Source organism: Canis lupus, chromosome 17 (assembly GCF_011100685.1).
Source record: "Canis lupus familiaris isolate Mischka breed German Shepherd chromosome 17, alternate assembly UU_Cfam_GSD_1.0, whole genome shotgun sequence".
NCBI lineage: Eukaryota > Metazoa > Chordata > Mammalia > Carnivora > Canidae > Canis > Canis lupus.
The window spans coordinates 22059866-22075179 of record NC_049238.1 but is presented as its reverse complement, the minus strand read 5'-3'; the positions used below and the strand labels follow the sequence as shown (position 1 = coordinate 22075179).

The 15314-nt window shown below is 39.0% G+C and overlaps 1 protein-coding gene across 8 annotated transcripts in view; it reads right to left on the bottom strand.

Annotated features, from left to right (window-relative positions):
- The window catches only part of BABAM2 (BRISC and BRCA1 A complex member 2), a 406643-nt gene that overhangs the window by 245134 nt on the left and 146195 nt on the right, over nucleotides 1-15314 (bottom strand). The window lies entirely within an intron of this gene.

Here is a 15314-nt window from a genome sequence, read left to right as displayed (position 1 = left end):
TTTTCATCAAGTGTCAAATGTTTTCTCTATGTCTATTAAGATGATCATGTGATCTTTTTAGTTTGTTAATACAGTGAATCAGGGCAGCCTGGATGGCTTAGCGGTTTAGTGCCACCTTCAGCCCAGGGTATGATTCTGGAGACCCGGGATTGAGTCCCACGTCAGGCTCCCTGCATGGAGCCTGCTTCTCCCTCTGCTTGTGTCTCTGCCTCTCTTTCTCTCTCTCTCATGAATAAATAAATAAAATCTTTTAAAAAAATACGGTGAATCATATTGATTTTTAATATTCAGTCTACTTTCCATCCCTGGGATAAACCCCACTTCATCATGATGTATCATCCTTTTAATACAATATTGTATTTTGGTAAGGTTTCCTTTTGAATTTTACATCTATATTCATGGGAGTCATCTGTAATATTGTTCTAATTGTCTGGTTTTTGTGTAAGGCAATGCTGTCTTCATGGAATCAGCTGGAAAAGTATTCCCTCCTTTTCGATTTTCCAAAAGAATATGTGTAGAATTTGGTATTATTTCTTCTTTAAATGACTGGTAAAACTTATCAGAAGTCATCTGTGCCTGGAGTTTAACTATGATAGATATAAGACTATTCCATTTATCCATGTCTTCTTGAACACACTTTCATAAAACTGAGAAATTTCTTTTTTTAAAGATATTTTTTTAAAGATTTTATTTATTTATTCATGAGAGACACAGAGAGAGATGCAGAGACATAGGCAGAGAGAGAAGCAGGCTCTATGCAAGAAGCCTGATGTAGGACTTGATCCCGGGAATCCAGGATCATGCCCTGAGCCAAAGTCAGATGCTCAACCGCTGAGCCACCCAGGGGTCCCAAAACTGAGAAATTTCTAAAATGTGAGGACATACAAGCAAATATGCCATTGGCCATCAGAGTAATGATGACATACTAACATAACATGTACCTCTGGAAAACTCCACTATTCATTCATGAAGTAAAAAAATCTTAATTTTGAAAACAGTTTTTACTTTATGGACCTTCTGAAAGGATCTTAGAGATATGAGAGTTCCAAGACCACACCCTCTGAAGCCCTGGTCTATAGAATAGAGATTAAGAATACCATCATCATCAGTATTCCAGGATTTTATGTTAAGATGTCAATCCACATATTGAACAGACATCTGGGTCACTGTAGACTACTTTTAGAGTTAGCACAAAACTTGAAAAACCTAAATCATCATCTCATCCTGCTTCAAGAGAGCCAAAACCTTTTATAAGCGATTTTGGAACAGAGAATGACACCAACCTTATTTCTGGGTGTCACTCTTCCAACAATATGGGCAGAATGTAAAAACAAAGCCACAGTCAATGGATTCAAGAAAGAAAATGGGTCTTCAAAAAATGGGAGAAAGAGGATAGGAACCATCGTGACCTTACTTTATCATGAAACATCAAAATATAAGTATGCTGTTAAAATCTGTTTAAAATATTTTACACGAGAAAAAAAAATCCCTCTCTCCCAGTTCTATGTTAAACATCATTCTAATCAAGGGCTGCTGGTTCCTTCTCCTCCTCCAAATCCTGGGAATACATTTATAATGAGAAAAAGGGGAGAACAACACTGGGTAACAGTGAATACAAAACCCAGCTCCGCAGAAAGAATAAACCTGAAAAACCCCAAGATATTTAAAAGACTGCTGTGACTCAGGATAGGAGAGGCAACAGCAGCCAGGAGCTGCAGAAGACAGTGTGGGCTAGAGCAAGGCTTCTCAAACTACCTACAATGAAAGAGCAGTTATCATTTGTTTTGTTTTGTTTTTCCTAATCCTTCACAGATTGATGGCTTCATACAAAACATTAAAAATGAGTTATTAGAAAAAGAAAAAATTTAAAACATCAAAATGCAAACCCAATATTTTTATCATTACAAGACAACAGACATATGATTATTCCATCAAACTGCTTTAAATGTTTCTAAAGACTCTCAATTCTGTACTTATCATTAACCAAAAGAGATAAACTTTGGGTAGCACTGCCTGGAAGGTTCCAACTGAACTCCTTCCTCTCCCTCATTTTTCCAGGTTGATCGCTGAGCTAGGTGAGCAAGCACTTCAACTACACATCTCAAAACCTCAGCAAGTCTGAAAAGTGGCTCACCTGGAGCTTTAGTACTCCATTCAAATCCTCCGAACCCTATCAGGCCCTTTCCCAATGATGTTATACATTGTTTACTGGCAGATTTCTCTTCCTAAAGACAATCCCTATCACAGTACTACTAAAAACAACCAATTAAACTCCTTAGCTGAATATTTAAGGCTCTATCTGTATCACTGTATCTTTAAAATGCCTTTCCTTACTTATCTTCCCCTACTTTGGACACATGTTCTACGATTTAGAGAAACCGGACTGCTCTGTTGTCCTCCAAATGTGCTATGGTTGTGAGCCGAAATCATGCTCCTTCTTTGTCTCTAGCTTCTATCAATACTAACAATCTTTCAGGGCCCATCCCAAACGTCACTTCTCTCCCAACCAGATGTAATCTCTCATCAACCCACTAAAAGAACCCTGTATTTCCCTTGTACTACTTGAATAATTATGAATTGCATTACTGTTGTCTATGAAGTCATCTTATGCCCCTACCATATTTTACTTTTATTTTAAAGTATAAGGTTGCTGATTGATGAAAATGGATTCACGAGAACAGATGACAGTGAGAAACTGATCTCCTTCAGTACCAAGGGGTGCCTTCATGATGTGGATAGAGAAAAAAAAACACCACAGAGAAAAGCAACTCCAGATTTAAAAATGGTCACCTATAATAATCACATCCTCTGATCCCTGTGCCACCTGGTTCAAATCTATACCTCCCTTTGTGGTTAAAGGTAGTAATACCTCCCCCATACACAAGCAAATTCAAAAAGACAACATGATATAATTATGTTGTCTTAAAAACCAACTGCATAAAACAAGATTAATAAAACAAGGAGGGGGATGCCTAGGTGGCTCAGCGGTTGGACCTCTGCCTTCAGCTCAGGATGTGATTCTGGGGTTCCAGGATCGGGTCCCACATTGGGCATCCTGCATGGAGCCTGCTTCTCCCTCTGCCTAGGTCTCTGCCTCTCTCTTTCTGTGTTTCTCATGAATAAATAAATAAAATCTTTTAAAAAAAAACAAAAACAAGGAGGTCTGGGTTTTTTACCAACACAATAAATACTAACTAACGGTGAAGAGTTCTAATGGAACACTGACCTGATCAATTCTATCTCATGTTTTGTGCTTTTTTCTTTCTAGGCACCACAATTTAAGAGAGATGCTAGCAATCTGGCACACTTCCTAAAGAGAAGCATGAGGATAGAGAAGAATTTAAAACTTATAATATATATATATATATTGAAAGTATAAAGGATTAAGAATGCCTAGCCTATAAGAGAAGAGAATCTCAGGTTGAAAATACAAGTGTTTTCTTTTTTCTTTTTTTTTTTTTAAAGATTTATTTATTTATGATAGACATAGAGAGAGAGAGAGAGGCAGAGACACAGGAAGAGGGAGAAGCAGGCTCCATGCCGGGAGCCCGATGTGGGACTCGATCCCGGGACTCCAGGATCGCGCCCTGGGCCAAAGGCAGGTGCTAAACCGCTGAGCCACCCAGGGATCCCCTATAGGTGTTTTCTATTACAACATTATATATTCATTCATTTAAAAAAAATCTGCATTCTAGTAAACTATATATTAAGAATAAGAGGTTGATGAGAAAAATATGGTAAGGCTTACCTTACAGTTGCCTATATAACTTTGTAACCACAAAGTAACTCCAGTTAAAAATATTAAAATCCTTAAAACACCAAGCCATATTCCTAATAAACAATTATTACAGTAAATATAAGACTCCTGAAAATGCAAAGATAACCATGAAAGGGACTACAAGGAAAGGTTGGACTGCTTAGTTATAGGAAAGAGTTGGGGGACATTATCTCAACCTGTGGAGAAGCAAGTTGTAATGACATCAGAGAGGGAGAGCTCTGGCTCACTGCCTTGAGTTTGTTTCTTTTCACAAAGAACAGGGGAAACCATGCGATAAATACTTAAGTACAAGGTATAAGGCAAAATTGAGTCAAGTAGAAGGATATGGAGTGAATGGACATTGTGTGCAACATCACATCCCCCCACAGCTTGCTGTGTTCATCTGTACTGCCGTCCTTTGGATTCAGCTGCTGTTATTTAGTAGTCAAAATATTAACGTGAGAGGAAAAATCAACTGTGGTAACTTTTGTATTATACTGACATGCTTCCACTACCAACCATGTATGAACTGATTCATGGTACTAAGGCATGCTCTGTAGCAGAACAGACTATACTTGAAGGATTATCACCACATATGGTGATAGGGTAGCAAAGCAGGTCAACTGATGATCATTTGACATACATCTATATTCTAAAATTCTAATTTAGAAAACAAAAACACAAACACACCATAAAAAATAAAGGCCAAATAAAACTATAAAAGAACACCCAAAGAAAGGAAGTTCACAGAGCCAGCTGTGACTGCTCATTTTTAGTAGGAAAATATACTATTGTCAGAACTACCATAAATCTTATCTAGAAATCTGGAGCAAGAGTAAACCTGGATTTTGAATTCTAGATGAGGAAAATCAGGAGAGGGGAAGAGAGAAGCAACAAATATAATTTATCTTCCTCTCAGTGGAATACCTACTCTCTTTCTAGTCCACAATACATTCAATACTTTGAAATATAATTCAATGACTCAATAAAATCAAAACCATTTCTATTCTGCATCTACTCCAAGCTCAGACATACATTAAATACCATCATATTCATCATCTCATTAGTGTATCCAACAATTTGGTGGGTGTGCAGAGCCTGACCATATTTTAGCAGGGAGATTAAGACTTGGAAGAGAAGTTAGTAAATTATATGTTACTAACAGGTTACTTAAAAATAAAAGCAGATGGAATAAAGGAAGGAAGGAAACAAGGAAGGAAAGGAAACGAGGAAAGAAAAGAGAGAGGGAGCCTTCAACCACATTGAAGATACTTGTAAAATATAAACTAAGAGACCATGGTATTAAAAACCACTCATCCTCATTGAACCAAATCCCTTTACTTATCTTTCCATGCTGTTCCCAGTGCTTTGTGAAGAAAATATTCCCCTCCAGAGTCTAGAGAAGGGATTGGCAAACAACTGCCAACAGGCCAAATCCAGCCCCGGGCCTGGTTTTGAAAATAAAGTTTTATTGGAACCCAGCCACACTCATTCATTCACATATTGTCTGTAGCTGCTTTCATGCTGTGACAGCAGAACTGAGTAGTTGTGAAAGAGACCATATGGCCTGCAAGCCTAAAATTTTACTATCTTGCCCTTTAGAGAAGACGTTTGGGGGCCCCTGATTTACAGTGTATTTTTCTCTGAGCCCTGCTTCTGTCTCTAGAAGAGGGGGGTGGAACAAGGGCAATGAACTAAAAGCAGCCAGGGGTCTCCTACTCCATGAAGGAAGAAAAGGAAGTTCCCTGCACAGTAAGTTTTCAGACCATCTCACTACTTTCTTGGCAGTTAGGTCTCAAATGCTAAATTTGGCTCCAACTTAGCACTGATAAATCAGCCTTATTACAAGAATAAACAGCACCCTACTTTTACAGTACTTTCTTCCAGGTACACACTCCCACTTTTATAAAAGTATGTCTGCTCCTATTTGACTAGACAGAAACTATTTCCTTTGAGATAAGATGAGGGTTCCCTGTGAATTCTTTATGGTCTTTCAAGCAGCAGACAAACTGTTTTCCTTTAAAACCAGATTTCACACAAATGAGTTAAAGTAATCTTTATTTCTAAAAGCGTGATTTTATTGGAGCCAAAAAATTCCCTAAACTAAAAGGTCTCAAATTCTGAGCCATCATTTAATCTGTGGTTTAGAGAAAAACCTTTGTGAGGTCAGTCTTTGAATTTATAGTCATTTATCAGGATCAGAAAACTTTTTAATGTTTGCTATCTTATGCTTGCTGAGAAATGACTATAATCAATATATATCGCCCTAACTAGCTGGCTGGATGTCAAATAAAGAGAATATTTTGGGGAGATTATCAGTTTCCTTCCTAGCAATATGTAAAACTAAATGGACTTTCAAACAATTCCAAATAATAAAGGACAATGTAAGAATTTATCAAAAAAAAAAAAAAAAACCACCCAGGGAAATTAATCAGCCTAATTCTCTTTTCTTGAGTGCACAGAATGCAAAATCTTCCCCCTGGTCCTAAAAGAAGGTGAGAAGAATGAGAAATTTCAAAACTGTGAACTTATGAAAACTCAATCTTTGATGACAAGTCATAAAATGTGACTGTCACACACACACATTTTCCAACACTCACACCGTTACCTATTTTCCCTGACCATATGAAAGGACCAAAGCACCACTTGAAACAGGTTTCCCCAGCAACATTCCCTCTAAATTTTTCAGAGAGAACACCAGTAAGATTATCATATTCAAGTCTGTCATGAATTAAAGCTATTTCTTGGGACACCTTGGTGGCTCAGTGATTGAGTGTCTGCCTTCAGCTCAGGGCATGATCCTGGAAACCGGGGATCAAGTCCCACACCAGGCTCCCTGCAGGAAGCCTACTTCTCCCTCTGGCTGTGTCTCTGCCTCTCTCTGCGTCTCTCATGAATAAATAAATAAAATCTTTTAAAAAATAAATAAATAAAGCAACTTCTTGAAAAGCCTTCTCTATGACTCTTTTAGCCAGTATGCTATCATTTCAGTTGTGCTTTTTCACAATTTACTTAGTCATTTCAGTTTTTCAAGTTTCCATCCCATTTCCACGACTCATTTTGTCTAATACCTACTGAGTATATCTCCTCATCTATGTTCTCATGAACACCAACAATCTGGTCTCTCTCAGACATTAACACTGAAATCTTTCCTATTCTCACCATCCCTGTGACTCCAGCCAAATCCTCCTCCTTGGGCCTGTTCATTCAATGGCATTTGGGCATTGTCTTCTTCATTAACATTTTAAAATCTTTGGCTTACACAACTCTGGGCTCCTGCAGTACTTCCACCTAGATGACAACTTTCTTCCATCAGGTCCTCCAAGTTCAGGTCTTGGCTTTCCCTTAGTTGTATGTTACACTTCCTCATTTGGGTTTCATGATCCCCCCCACCCTATTTTTTTTTTTTTTTTTTTTAAGATTTTATTTATTTGAGAGAGAGAGAGGCAGAGACACAGGCAGAGGGAGAAGCAGGCTCCATGCAGGGAACCTGACATGGGACTCGATCCCAGGTCTCCAGGATCACGCCCTGGGCTGAAGGCGGCACTAAACCGCTGAGCCACCTGGGCTGCCCACATGCTCGCCTTCTTCTCCACTTAAATCACTTAGCTCCTCTCTGGTTCCAGCTGACAAAAATTAAGACTAGATAGTCTGTCATTAGCTCCAAATAAACATTTAACGGTCTTGGGCAAGTAAATGGAACTTCTTTGGGCTTCCCTATATTCTTACGACAATTAAGTAAATTCTCTGAAAATATTAACCTATTAATTAATTAATGTAATAATCTAATTAATCTGGGGAAAGATTAAAGAGTAGAGGTTTCAGGGACACCTGGGTGGCTCAGCGGTTGAGCATCTGCCTTCTGCTCAGGTAGTGATCCTGGGGTTCTGGGATCGAGTCCCACATTGGGCTCCCATAGGGAGCCTGCTTCTCCCTCTGCCTATGTCTCTGCCTCTCTCTTTCTCTCTATCCTTCTCTGTCTCTCATGAATAAATAAATAAAATCTTTAAAATAAATAAATAGAGAATAGGGGCTGTGAGTGATAGCATGGTAATCCTCACAGTAGTGGGAGGAGAATGAGGAGAGCTGCCAATTTCAGATTAATAACAGCACAGGCTGGGGAAGAGTATAAAACAGCGTTGCATGGATGGGTAGGCTCTGAAAGCAGGATCCAAGAAGAAACCATCATTTGTTTCAAGAGAAGATTAAAGGAGACTACTCTAGCAGTAACACTGCAGAGAAATTGGACAAGGGAGGGCTTGGAGCCAAGGAAATGAACTAGGAAGCTATTACCATGAAAATCCAGGTGTAAAGAGATTAAGACTACCTGTTTAATGAAGTTTGAAGTAATTCTTCAAGCACTCAAGATCTTTCCAACTCATCTTTTCAGCTTTTTCTCTCATTATTCTCTGCAAGAAACTTCTCTACCAGTCTAGATTATTCCCTGTACCTTAAATCAAGTATGCCCACAGTCCCACCATGAGTGAACTGATCAGCCCCAACTTAACTGTCCCTCTTCCCTTTCCTGCCTTTAAAAGCTATGCCTCTTTAGGAAGTCTAGTTTATGCCTAAATTTGGTCACAAAGGTTTCTCTAACCATTCCAATCTATAATAATCTGTACATTTTTAAAGGCCTACAATTATCTTTTTTCTTTTTTTTTTTTTTTTGCTTGTCTAATCCTTGACAGATTCAAGGATTTGAATCTATCACTTTAAATCAAAATCAATTCTTCAGGATTCTGCACAGTAGTACTGCACTGAAGAACCAAGTCAAGCCAATATGGTCAGGGTCAGGGTCAGGGTTAGAATATAGATGGATGGATGGATGGATGATGGAAGGATACATTCATAGGCAGACAGATAGATCAATAGGGGGATGAAGCCAAGCCCGTTCTGTACACTGTGTTGCAGCTGTAAGCAGCTAAGGATGCTGGGGCAGAGGAGGGGCTCCGGAGCTACCTCTGTTCAAGGTTCTCCTTCTGCCACCCCAGTGGGTCACACTAAGATCCCCCTTAACATCACTCTACAACACAAGTCAAGGAAAGAGAAGAAGGGCTTGGATCCCATCTCTGCCTCCTCACTAATTTCTCAGCCTCTACCTGCTCCAGCGTCATCCCCATTTCCAAGTCTGCCTGACCTCCTTACTCCAGTTAAAACAAAATGACTCATGTATTAACACAATTAAACTCTCCTACAGTGGCAGGGAGCTTCAGTATCCCTTCACATTTCCAGCCGTCTTAACTCAGAATTACATACCACAAGAGGCTGCCTCCGGCTCCCCCACATCACCTTCGTCTCTGTACCACTGTTTCCACCTTACTCCTTTAGGACTACCTTCTCTTTTCTCTCTGCTGTCCCCGGAGTCCCTGTGCACTGCATCCCCCACTTTCATCTGACTCAGTGACATCCACATCACCCTCCTCCTTTGTCCTACCCATTTCAGGGCTTCACAGAGCACATCAACACCTTGCCTCTGAAAAAACACTTCAGACAGATTTACTTTTTTAAAGATCTTTGTAAATCTTTACAAAGTAAGTCTGTAAACACAGACCACTGCAGCTCTCACTTTAGCATCCTTCCTCAATCTTTATTCTTTCTACTTCAGACAGATCTAAAGAGTCCTAGTTTACCATTCTGATGACTCAAGTTAAAATAATCTAGCTATACAGAGTATTTCTTGCTACAGTGTGGTATGTTGGAAAGACCCCTGGCTTTAGAGCCAAGGAATCTGCATCCAAATCCTAGTTCCACAAATTGCTACCTGGATCACTTACATAATGGTGCCTGCAGTCCTTATCTATTTAAAAACATGCAGGGGAAAAACTACCCTGCAGAGTTGTTGAGAATATTAAAGGAGATAACATGCATAAAGCACCTAGTCCAGTTCCTACAAACAGTATGTATTCAATACCAATTAGTCCCCTTTCCTCACTCTCACCCTTCTAAGCTTAGCACTGCCAGTCCATTAATAAATGAGGCTGGAGGTGTTAGACAGGGTGGCAGTCATGCCATCATTGTGCCAATAAATCCATTTACATTTGAGTTTACTGAGCCAAAGTAGAAAGCCACAGCTTCTGCTTAGAGCAGAAGTTCTTAACCCTGGGTGCACACTAGAATTACCTGGAGAACTTTTAAAATATAAGAATATTTGAGCTTTACTGACAAAGATTCCAGTTTCATTGACCTGATGTAGGGCCAGTATCAGGGTAGCCCAACATGAGAACCACTGATTAAAATTAACTGGCATCGTCCAGAGTTTAATGGAACCCAAGGGCCCCTGGCACTTGTTGCACACTGTTACAAGTTCCCCCCAGACAAGACCATGCAGAACAGATGCAATCTCTCCAGATTTACTTTGGTTCCATAGACTCCTAAAATAATCTCAGGGAACCAAGCCACTTCATATGGATCTCTATCCTTTAACATGATAGCAATCGGGGTAGAAAAGTATCCAATAAATATGTAATAGAATTCTGGAGTATCATACATCCCAAAAGAAAACACAATACGTACCTCCTGAGATAATTGTAAAATATACTTTCTATGTCCTAGAATACCCAAAAATCTAGGCCTAAACTGCTCTATGAAAATATACTTTAAGTTATCTTTCAGTTAGTGGCTCCAGTCATGAATTCACCAGCCTTATGAACAGAATGTGTATGTGATGGTTAACATTGTTTCAACTTATCAGAACTAAGCAATGCCCAGATAGCTGGTAAAACATGATCCCTGGTTGTTTCTCTGAGGGTATTTCAGGAAGAGATTAGTATGTGAATCAGGAGACAGTAAAGAAAATCCACCCTCATCAATGGGGGTGGGCATCACCCACTCCTTGAGAGCCCAAACAGAACAAAAGGTAAGATGAATTCTCCCTCTTTTTTTCTCTCTCTCCTCCTCCTTCTTCCTCCCGCTTGCCTCCTCTCATTTTCCTTCTCCTGCCTTGAGCTAGAAAGTCCATTTTCTCTGCCCTGGAACAGCAGAACGCCTGGTTCTCTTGCCTTCACACTTCATGCCTTATATCAGTGCCTCCTCTCCTCCCCTGGTTCTTGGGCTTATCCTGGTTCTCTAGCCTGCAGAGGAAACATACTGGACTTCTCAGCCTCCACAACCTTGTGAACCAATTTTGTAGTAAGTCTCCTCTTACATATAATCTATTTTTTCTGCTTCTCTGGAGAACACAGACAAATACAGAGTGGTTCCTGAGTTCAGAATCAGCGTCTGTACATCTGAAGGCAAAATGTACTACTGTACATTTTGTCCATCTACTGTTCTCATAGTCTAGCAATCAATGACTGCCCTGTGCCCTGGGGAGTTATATCTTATCTACCTGAGATATTCTTCAGAACTCCCATGGCCAACACACAGAGGCATTCTGTTTGGCCATCAGTGTTTTAAAAAAATATTTATCCATTGCCATCACTTACAAAGCAGCCATTTTCTCATACTAGAAACAAACAAACAAACAAAAACTGAGATTCCAGGCTCTTTTTTATAACATCTGCATATCTGGCAACATGAGGCCCATATTTTCACATGGGAACAACTGTGAGGCTGCACAGTAGCTGCTGCTCCACATGAAGCACACACTGGCTGGCTCCCTGGAGCTCTCACCACTTCCTCCTGTATTTTATCAAGCCAGATTCACTCCTTCTCGGTACCTGCCTGGTCTTGTGAGCACCTGCAGTTTCGAACATACATGTGATTAGAAAGGGGACTGAGTAAGCTGGTGAACCCACCAGTCACAGTCAGGCTGAGGAGGCAGCTCCTACAGGATAACCTCAGCACGCATGTAGTCTTAGATGTTCTCCTCCATGTTAATGACCTTCTTAAGCCATGTATGATTCCAATCTGGAGATCTCCCTGAGACTCTCTGCCTGTCCTTGATAACCCAATCATAATTGCTACTTTCTGCCTCTGCTAGACACAGGAACCTGTGTTCCACAACCCTGCACTTAGTGTGCTCTGACTCATCAGCATAGCCACAGTGGCTTCTAAAGGATGAGAAGGCTGGGAACCTTACCTCCTGACATAGATGGCCAACTTCAGCTCTGTCACCTTCACTGCATATCTATACTGTATCATGATTCATATACCATAGTGGGACTAGACTGCAGCAAGCAGTCCTTCAGACTGAGGGAAGTTAAATGATGCCAAGAAGATTCCTGTAGAAATTAGAAGTCGAAGCACTTCAGTCATAGTAAATTGGTTACAGTCCTACCTCTGGGCTGGGCTAGGGCTCCATGGTACCTGGTGTAGAGAAGTTCCAGCAACTACTTAGACTACTGCTATAAAATGAATCTTTCGTGTCCCTCCCTAAATGTATTTATTGATGCTTAATCCCCAATGTGAAAGTATTTGGAGGAAGGGCCTTTGACTGGAGCCCTCAGAATTGGACTAGCAGCCTTACAAGAAGAGCCTGGAGAGAGAAGCTCTCTCTTGGCCATGTGAGGATACAGGGAGAAGATGGCTATCTACAAGCCTAGATGCAGGCCCTCACCAGACAATGGATCTTCTGCTGACTTGATCTTAGACTTCCCAGGTTCCAGAACTGTGGGAAATAAATGTACATTGCTTAAGCCACTTAGTCTATGGTGTTTTTGCTAGAGGAGCCTGAATGGACTAAGACAACTATATAAACAATTATGGTCTTATCAAACAAAGAAAAGTTAGCACTGATATTCTTTAAAGGTTATGTTTGTCACATCCATTATCAGCAGGAAATGGTTACTATTTAGCCCTCTACTGCAGTGAGATACTGCAATTTTCCTAGACATTTCTGTATCATCGACTGAGAGGGGTCCCTAACTATAAAAATTTAACTTGACTATATTCTAAATAAACTGACTTATTATTTTAAGGGGCTAGTTTCACACACATACCATGTGTACAAGTAAGCTTCTCCTCTTCCCAAAACACTATATTCCGAGTTTCTGAATTTGTTTGTTTTTTTTGAGTTTCTGAGTACTTCTGACTCAGATGATAAAAAATTTTAGTAGACAACTAGAAATTTTCCTTAGTTATCTCACAATGGAGTATGCTTTTCCTGAAGAAAAAAAATGCTTTCCCACCATCATATACTCAAGTTTAATAATTCTCAGAATGAGAATAAAGACAGAATACACATAAGTCAATTTTCACCACATCCGGAATAAAATCAGGGCAGCATCTTCTAATGATATATGATTCAGCTTCATGACCAGTTCTTCAAGAAAAAACATACAGGTAAAAAAAAAAAAAAAAAAAAACATACAGGTATAAAACACTCTTTCTCTGGTTTAGTAACTGTAGTGAATATTACACTTTTGTCATTTCAAATAATCTCCCCTTTATTCTGGGGACCACAGATTCGCAATATAAACCTATCAGTTGAGAAGTTCAAGGGCGTGGACCTGGCCCAAGTAGGACAGACCTGGGGAAACTGATCCATGCCTATCTGTAGATGATTCAACATGGGATACATTTCCTGCTATGTAGACTATGGAAGTACAGGATGTGTACTACATTTTCCATTTCATTTATAGTAGTTTGTGCTGGATTTCCACCATCTACAGATAAAAAACCCTAATACAGAGGTGTTTTTTGGTTTTTTTTTTGTTGTTTTTTTTTTACTGAGTTCTTATGTAAATGATTTATCTAACCTACTGACTTACCTCATCCAAAAATAAAATTTAGACACTGAAGTCAGTACTCATTTTCAGAATAAATTCACTCTATTCCACATAAGAACCATATATACCTAAAGCATAATATTAAGTAAAATCGCTGGCTATTTAATGGCTTTTTTCATTCTAACATCAAAAAATTCTATTAGTAGATAAAAGAGGTATGCTTGTAAGTGGATGATGGCTTCATCGTGGCATAATGAAATCTCACTCTAGCAAATCAGTATGCAGTCAAACTTCATGCTATTCCAATATTTAAAAGGTCTACTTCACCATTCATTTCTTTGGGATGGCAAGGTAAAAATACATTGATGCTGGTGAACAGTATCCTCATAAAGAATTTACTTGGGGACTGAGACTATTGGACAGCAGCCTGATAATCAGAGTAGGAGTATCGGAATGCTAATAATATGTAAATCAGCTCCTGATGCAAACTTAGTTTTAAGAATAGTATAGCCAAATGTTCTAAGGTTTTGATAAAACTTTAGGAACTTAGATCTTAAAACTTTCAACAGGTATTCTGGATGCCTTCTGGGATGCAGGTATTTTTTCCCGGATGTTTTGTGTTATATAAGAGTCGCTTTCTTTGCTTCCTTTTTTTTTTTTTTTTTTTTTTTTTTTTTGTCCTTGTTGCTTTGCTCTCTTTGCATGGCCTAAAGGTCCAGAAAGATATCAATACTGCAATGTAGGCATTTCATCTGCAGTAGAAATGTCATTTCATCATACTTTGGGGGCGTGGGGAAAAACTTTCCCATTTTGCCAAATAGGTCTCACTTTTTTCCTGTCTGACCAGCAAAGAAAGTAAGAACATAATAATATAAAGTTAGAACTCTTAAAACAGAAAATATGGAAATTTTATTTTGAAGAGAAAAAAATTAGATTATATTCCAAGAAGCATTTTTTTCCTTTGATCCTCAGGAATATAAGAAGAGGCAATGCTAGGTTCAAATAAGCAAGATAACCATTTAAACTGATAAGGCCCAACAAATCAAAACAAAGATACTATAACTGTAAATTATGGATTAAAGTGATTATACAAATAATGTACTCTTATATACTACTGAATTTGACTTTAATAAGCTGAAATAGAGCTTTATCTGGAATATACAGAGGTCAATGAATCTGCCTTCTAAGAGTTACCAAGGAGACTGCTTGCTACTCTAATAGAGCATAGTAATTGCTTAAACCAAATTAATTATGCTTGGTAATCACAGATCTCATATGTATATTTTCCACAACAGGAGTGTGGAGAAACTAAGATAAATTGCTGACTTCCATTCTCATTTGGACTTCATAATCATTTGGATATGGAGTGGAAAACTAGTCAACTAGAAACTTAAAATGAAAGTTTAATGAGGCACAAAAATCCTATGTTTTACTTAGGGGAAAAGAAAACAATTTCCCCACCTTGAGTGGAATGTTTAAAAAAAAGTGTTCCCTAATCTTTTTTTATAGTCTATATTCCACGAGACCATGCTTCCAATCATTATCAAGATTAATATCTAATATTAAGCGTGACTACCACAATACATAGGAAATATATTGGAATATATAGGAAAACTTGTACAAGGTTTCTATCTTTTCTCTAGGTTGTAATAAATACCATTAACTCTCTGAACAACATCAAATTAGGAAGGCAGACATTTTTCTTACATTACACTAAAGCCATATAACTCCAGGTTAGAAATATGGGGTTGAGGGCAGCTAACCATATCTTAAATCAGAACCGAAATCCTCATTTCTGATGAACCCAGGTCTTGTGTTAAGACTTTCTGTTCAGAACCTGCTCCCTGGTCCATGTGGTTTCCATCACACTAACCATAGCCCAGTCACTTGACTCTACTTCTCCTGTGCAAAGCACCTGCAGACTCTGCCCTAAAGTGGCTACTCTCCCA